The sequence below is a fragment of the Chenopodium quinoa genome, unplaced genomic scaffold (genome assembly GCF_001683475.1).
Source record: "Chenopodium quinoa cultivar QQ74 unplaced genomic scaffold, ASM168347v1, whole genome shotgun sequence".
In the NCBI taxonomy this organism is placed as follows: Eukaryota; Viridiplantae; Streptophyta; class Magnoliopsida; order Caryophyllales; family Amaranthaceae; genus Chenopodium; species Chenopodium quinoa.
Genome location: NW_018744239.1, coordinates 10147028 through 10154993, shown reverse-complemented (window position 1 = coordinate 10154993; position 7966 = coordinate 10147028). Strand labels below are relative to the sequence as shown.

Genomic DNA, 7966 nt, shown 5'->3' with positions numbered 1-7966 from the left:
AAATTAACAATGACTCCATTGAATTTGATTTGAATAGTGCCATGCAACATCCTTCCCCAAGTGGTGAATGCTTTAGAGTTGATATTCTCGATACCGTGCTAAATGAATTCTCTTGCTCCCATTTGCATGCTACTAATGATCCTCTTGAAAGTGTTTTGTTGAATGGTTCTAAGATAGGTACTCACAAGGAAGACATGCAATTCTATGAGGATTTTCTCGAGGAAAGCAAAGGGGAGTGCAAAGATGCAAACATGGAGGAAGGGACTCCTTTCATTCATGACCTCTTCCAAGTTGAAGAAAGATAAGAGGGCTTCAATGGTAAGGGAGCACAAAAGGTAGAAATGAAACCTCTACCTTTGGGCTTGAGGTATGCATATCTTGACGCCAATGAGTCTTTTCCCGTAATCATCAATTCTAACCTAACGGAGGAGCAAACCTCCCTCTTGATCAATGTTTTGAGAAAACACAAGAAGGCTTTGGGTTATACCATTGATGACGTCAAGGGTATAAGTCCATCCTAATGCATGCATAAAATTGATCTAGAGGGAGATGTTAAACCCGTTAGGCAAAGGCAAAGGAAGCTCAATCCTTCCATGCAAGAGGTTGTGCGGAAGGAATTTTCTAAGCTTCTTGAGGCGGGAATTATCTACCCAATCGCTCATAGTGATTGCGTATCCCCCGTACAAGTTGTGCCGAAGAAGGGTGGCATGACGGTGGTGAAAAATGATCATGATCAACTAGTTCCTACTAGGCTTGTTACCGGTTGGCGTATGTGCATTGACTATCACCAACTCAATACGAGTACATGCAAAGATCATTTTTCATTGCCATTCATTAACCAAATGTTGGAAAGGCTTACAAAGCACTCCTTCTATTATTTCCTTGACGGTTCTCGAGATTTTTCCAAATCCTGATTGACCCCAAGGATCAAGAGAAGACGACATTTACTTGTTCCTATGGTACCTTTGCGTACCGTAGGATGCCTTTTGGGCTTTGTAACGCCCCCGCCACATTTCAAAGATGTATGATGTTAATCCTTTAGTGATATGATTGAGGATGAGATAGAGGTCTTCATGGATGATTTCTCCGTTGGGGAACCACCTATGAAGATTGTCTATCCAATTTATCTCGTTGCTTGGAAAGATGTGAGAGGGCTAACTCGTGTTGAATTGGGAGAAGTGCCATTTTATGGTAGAGAATGGGATTATTCTTAGGCACAAAATCTCCCATGCCGGCATCGAGGTGGATAGAGCCAAGGTGGAGGTCATTCAGAAACTCCCTCCCCCTACCAATGTAAGGGAAGTGAGGTCCTTTCTTGGCTACGTCGGGTTCTATCGTCGTTTTATAAAAGATTTTTCTTTGATTGCTAAGCCACTCACATCCACTACTACAAAATGAGTGTTTTTTCGACGCTGGTGCCTCGGTGCTAGGTAAGGGGTGTGAGGTGGATTTAGTATCCGCGTTCTTTGGACGCTTTTAGGTGACGAAAGCAATTTCGTCGCTGGAAAGCGTCGAGAAGACAAGCACATGTCACGCACGTGAATTGTTAGTACCTCACAAGTCACAACTCAGCCCATGTTTCAATTTTAAGGGGGGGAAAAAAAAAGACTACTCAGTTCTCAACCCTAACTATTCCTCTCTCCTTCATGAATTCTAAATCCAGATCTTAACTCTCCCTGCAATTCCCCAAATTATGCTTGGTGAAATTTCTCTACTCACTTTGAACTGTAATCGATTTTGTCACTCTCTATGCCGCCGCCTAATTCTAAGGTACATCTTTCATTGTAGAACGAATTTGAATTTCGCTTTTGATTGAAGTTTATTAAATTGTTTTTAGCAACTTTTTTTTCAACATTATCAAAAACTTATGATTTGATGTTGTTTGATTTTTGAATAGCAGTACGGAGATTATAGGGTTTTATTATATTTATATATACAATGTTATGCTTCATTTTGCGATTTACATTTGAATCTGGGTAAATATTCGGTTATAAGAAATAGTATAGTCAGATTTCATGTGCGAATTTAAAAGAAGTTTATATTCAATCGATTGAATTGGAAATTTTGAAGCAAATTCCTAAAGAAAAGTTGAGATTTTGAGAAGCAGTAAGAAATGAAGAAAAATAACCAAACCGGAATGACAGTTTCTTGTTCCTTTTTACTGTATTTAATTGGTTGTTTGACAGATTTTTGTTTATTTTTTAGTTAGTTTTAATCAGATTCAATTCATCTTTGGTTGTTGCTTTTACCTAGCAAATGTTACTTGTAATTTTGTATATGATTTTTCAATTTAATAATTAATTCCTCCTCTAGATCTATGCATCAAATACAGTGTTAAAGTTCTTTTGGTTTGCTTTCTTCCATTCTTTTTTTTAAGGGTGTACTAGGGACTGTGATTAAGAGGTTTTGAAGAAGTTTTTTCTCTACTTGATCTCCCTGATGCTCTTGTCTTGCTGACATAGCAGCCACGTTGGCAGCCTCATGGCTGGTGGCTAGGCAACAGGTTGGGTGTTGCAGGTAAGTATGTGTTGTTGCTATTGTTATTAATTGTTGTTATGTTTTTTTCTCTTGTTTGATGTTGCTGTTGCACACATTGAGGCGGTGTTGCAAATTTGCTACTACCTTCCTTAGTTGACTGAGCTGCTGCCCTAGCTATCTTCATGGTTGTGTTTGTGTCCTATCTTGTGTGTGTGTGTGTTCATGATTGTGATTGTGTCCTATCTTGTGTTACTTAGACTTGAATCAATAAAAGAAATCCATTTTGTGAATTTATAAAACTACTAGGATTCTACTTTGACAAAGCTAAGCTCACCTATGGCCTAACCTCACTTGCCTGTAGGACCTTTTTTAGTTTCATCTTGTTATATACTTTGACTAAAATCAATAAAAGAAACACTATTTATGTATTAATAACTTACCTATAGGACTCTAGGACTCAAGTTTAATAAATCTAAGCTTACTTTTTTTTTCCAAGGAGGTCAGCAATTGCTTCAGAAACTATGGGGAATGAAATTTACGAGCTTGTCTGGAGATATGTTTATTTATTTAAGAACTTTTTCATACTTATTTATAGGTGAAAGAGCCATTTTATGAGCTAGGTTTTTGTATACATCTTTAACCTTTTTTCGGTAAACTTTTGTCCATGTTTGAATATTTTATAAATATAAGAGATAAATCATTTGATTATAGAAATTATACTCTGAAATTACGAGTTAGCACAAGATAAACTTTGATTAAAATCTACTCTCTTCAACTAAATTGTAACATATTCTTCTTCAACTAAATTGTAGCATAAAATTACGATTTATTAATTTTTTTTTTGTCTTATTTGTACTCTCTGGCTCTCTGCTCACTTAAAAAAATAAATACTTAATTAATAAAACTATAGAATCCTGATGATTGTATGGAATACTATCTCTTTTGAAAAATGAATGGCCTTGAAATGAGGGCTGTAAATCCTGCAATAGGTGTAGTTTGATTAATTCATTTTTCGGAATCTTGCCTTCTGAAGTAATAAGGTTTTTTAAAATCCTGCATTTGAAATAGAAGTGTTCAGAATTAGCATGAATCAAATTAAAGGCATGGCAATACAAGAATTCGAGAAAAGCAGTAATATTGCTAGGAAGGCTGCATCATTTCCTATGTACGATGAGAAAGAGAGTGGCAATCTATACCTGATGTAATTATCTGCTAATATTCTACTGTAATTTTCTGTTAGCTTGTTATTTGCCTCTTGTTGATTTAACAATTTTATGTACTTTCTTACATGTAGAAGTACGTTGCTATCGATAAAGTGTTTCTGTTTGAGATAGCTAGTTTAGTAAAAGGTTCAGACTGCAACATCTATTCGCTGCTTTTGATGTACGGTGCCAAGGTTAATGATCAGATTTTGTTGTGTAGGGAAGGATACATTTGAGCTTTATTTTTAAGTTTTAGCTCATGATTAATTAGTTTTTCATTAAGCTCATAAGATGCATACATGTGCCACGGTTAAGGAATCATTAGCAAAATTATTATAGCTCAACTAATTAGTTTTTGAGTACATTGTTTAAGGATATCATAACCCCACTATCATATCCCTCTGACAATGGTGCCTCACTGCCTCCCCATCTAAATAATATATCAACCTCATTGAATAAGTTTGTGGGTTCAGTAGTTCATGAAAATTAGCCTACTTAATTTCTTGTGTTGACTTGCCAATTAGGTGATACATCACACAACGAGTAGGACTAATGATTCGAAGGTTTTCCATGAGCATTTTTGTCCTTGATATTATATTTTATTTATATATTGTTGCGCAATAAACTTTAAAATAAATAAACACTGATTTTATGAAATAGGATTGCTATATTAGTGTTGTTTATGAAAACCATCCATTTTGATGCTGACTGCTAATGAATTCTTGTTTATTGTATTCTGTCAGGTATATATCCTAACAATATATAAAATAACTCAAGCATCGTCTTGCTGCTGGTATGTTTTGCTTATCTTGAATTTTTATTTTTAATTTTAAATTGCAAGATTATAAGATTATCTCAAAATTATATGAGGTGATTATCAATTATATGAGGTGTCTGGTGTAAAATGGGGGTGTTTTGTCCATTTTCTAAAATAAGCATACATACTTATGTTGGTCAGACTGGCTCTGATGAGTGTTTAGCCTATTGAAGTTTCAGGTGTGAAACTAAAACCTTCTTTCTCTTATCCCCCCCTAGCTTCCCTATACATTAAAATGAAATGTATCTTTGCATTTGTTCATTGTAGTTTTCATGCACTGTGATTCTGATTTCTCCAAACTATTTATATGCTTTTGCATAATCTAGCTACTATCGATGCTGAATTTCTTTCAGATTATGAACCAGATCAGAGGAAAATAAGAGCCATCGTTTTGTCACATCTAGAAATATTTACGTTCTTTGATAGGTAACATTTTGAAGCATAAGTGTCTTATTCCTGTTTTAACATTTCATCATGGTTGTAAAATTTTCTACTTTCAGCTTACTCTAGTGTAGTTTTGAGTTATTTTAATGAATATTATTTCACTTTAATTGCCTTCTTTTAAAAATGCTTTCTTTTTGTATTGCTAGTTTATTGTACTTGAATACCCTTATTCTGAAAGAAGGGGGTGACTTCTAGTTATTACCTTAAAGTCTTAAGTGTGGTTTCTTTATGTGCTTCTGGTTTGATTCAATTCAGAAAATTAGCCTTTTGTTTCATGTTTTTGAATGAGCATGATCGCATTGTTTTTCGTCTCACAATTCCATCACAATTCGCATTGATTATCGTAGGAGCTGCTGTGAGTGCTGACTTTGTTTGGGTCGTTCTCCTTCGTTAGAGAAGCTTTTTAGGTGATTCTTTTTTTGAATTTGGGTTTTTTTTTTGTCTACTTTCTGCTTTTCAAATTTCAGAATTTTTGGAGTTTATTTGCTATCAAACTAGGCTATTTTGTTCGGACTGGTCTGTTTTGGTTCGAATTGGTTAATTCTTGCTGTTTGGGTGGGATTATAATAGAGTTGTTCTGTAATTTTCTCTAGGGATTTCCTGGGTGATTTAGGGTATATTGAGGGTGTTTGAAAATATTATAGCACTCTTTATTCCCCTGTGTTTCTTGCTGCTACTATTTTCTTGTGCGTTCATTTTCCCTTGTATGTGATTACTATGGCAGAGGAATTGGTAAATAAAAAAAATTATGGATGATTTCCATCAGAAATGTGAGTAACTTGATTAGAGAACAAAACAACTAGATTGTCAGACTAAGTCTAGATTCGAGGCTTCCTCTACTCTAATAATTGACATCATAAAAAAAAACAAAAAAGAATAGTGATGATGATTCTTCTAGTGATGGTATGAATCAAGAGTTACCATAATTGTGGTATACTGCGATAAGGTATATATTCTCCAAAGAAGTCTAAAAGGTTAATGGCTGTTTTTTCCTCTTTGAATTGCAGGTTTGAGCATTTTGTCACAACCTGAACTTTGTTTTACTCCCCCCTGCAAGCAGCTTAAGAAACCATAATTGTGGCTTTCGACTAGACGTGTAACGAGAATAGCCAAGAAGAAAAAAGGTACATCACCATCCTCTCTCTCTTTTTATTAGGGCTCTGCATATTCATATATTATTAATATTCATTGCAGAAATCAAAACTTAAGAATTTGGCAAATGATGTCTTGTCTTCTGTGTGTATGGATGCCTTGATATTTTTGGTATGTTCTTTACTCCATAATTAGTTATGAAAGTTGGTTGTGATTTTGATTTGCTTAACTTATTAGGTGGAAAATATTTTTCAGAGATTATATCTCTGTATAGTTAGTAATTTTGATCTACTATTGTATTTAGATTCACTTGTTGATGTATTGATTGATGCATATGCTGAAATGTGTTTGCAGGATCAAAAAGATTATATATTGAGAAACGGTAGAAAAGGGCTGACTACTAACACTGCAGTATTTCAAGGATGGAAGAAAGATATATTTTAGCTGACTTACTAACACTGCAGTATTTCAAGGATGGAAGAAAGATATATTTTAGCTGTTTAAAGATTTCAATCAGTGATTCGGAATTTGTTCCACTACAACTAGTCATGAATGAAGTATAAGTTGGAATTATATTTATTGTAATAGAAAACTCATTACTATGAGATATTGTACATATGCTATAATATATTAATATGAAATAAAAAATATTCAGCATAATTTTGTTGTACGTGTATCTTTTTTTTTTTTTTTGTTAATATTAGTATGCTAGAAATAATTGTCGGTGAATAAAATGCTGTATCTTATTTTGGTATTCTAGATATTTATTTACAGAATATTGACAAGAAAAAGAGTCCCCAAATTAGAAAATATGGACATGAAAAAGCGTCGCCAAAATGTTAGACATCAAATGTTTGAAAATCTAGACATCAAAAAGCGTCATCAATTTTAAGATTCTTGACCACAAAAAGCGTCACCAAAGTTAAGAAAGTGCGTCAACTGTTGAAAATTGCGACGCTTCGTATAATAATCTGGACAAATAAATCGTCGCGATTCGCGACGCTTTTTGATGTCGGCAAAATCTCGACTCACTTTTTCTCGACGCTTTTTATAAGCTCGAGAAAGATTTTTGCGACGCTTTTCTGTGTCGAAAAAAGGCTTAAAAGCGTCTAAAAAGCACGCTTTTTGTAGTAGTGATCTCTCTTGCAACAGGATAAAGAATTTGTCTTTGATGTAGCTTGTCATGAGTCATTTTGTAGGTTGAAAAAGGCTCTTTGCACCGCCCCTAGAGTCCAAGGACCGGATTGGTCTCAACCATTTGAGCTAATGTGTGATGTAAGCGACGAGGCCATTGGATCGGTCCTAGGACAAAGAAAGGATGGGAAACTTCACGTTATACACTACTTGTCCAAGACTCTCAACGATGCTCAATGGAATTATACAACTACCGAGAAGGAGTTCTTGGCGGTTATCACTCATTTGAGAAATTTAGAGCCTACCTCATTGGTTCTAGGACAATAGTGTATACCGATCACTCGACTCTCAAATATTTGATAAGCAAGAAGGAGGCCAAACTGAGGTTGTTGAGATGGGTTTTGGTCCTTCAAGACTTTGATTACGAAATGAGAGATAAGAAGGGAGCCAAGAACGTGGTGGCGGACCATCTTTCTAGGTTAGGAGGTGCAAGAATACATGAAGACGGTTTGCCAATTGAAGATGCCCTAATGGATGATGTCTTATATGCTCTTGAGGCGAAATCGGAGCCTTAGTGTGCGGATATTGTGAACTACTTGGCTTGTAGTTCCATACCTCCGGATTTCATTCCTCAACAACGTCAAAGGCTCAAGCATGAAGCAAAGAAGTATATATGGGATGACCCCATTTTGTTGAAGAGAGGGGTTGATGGTCGAGAAGATGCGTCCCCAATGATTTGAAGTGTTCTTCATATGTGTCATTCCTCTCCTTGTGGTGGTCATATGAGTGCTCAAAAGAC

At 35.3% G+C, this 7966-nt stretch overlaps 1 long non-coding RNA gene across 2 annotated transcripts; it reads left to right on the top strand.

Annotated features, from left to right (window-relative positions):
• The first annotated feature begins 1502 nt into the window (after positions 1–1502).
• LOC110694482 lies at positions 1503–6903 on the top strand. Of its 2 annotated transcripts, XR_002505883.1 has the most exons (8): positions 1503–1770; positions 2378–2517; positions 4424–4473; positions 4851–4923; positions 5289–5348; positions 5949–6065; positions 6136–6204; positions 6388–6903. It is a non-coding gene; the product is annotated as an uncharacterized LOC110694482 (long non-coding RNA). The 2 variants fall into 2 exon arrangements; XR_002505882.1 differs by lacking the exon at positions 5289–5348 and having other exon boundaries at positions 1510–1770; positions 6388–6900.
• The last annotated feature ends 1063 nt before the right edge of the window (positions 6904–7966 follow it).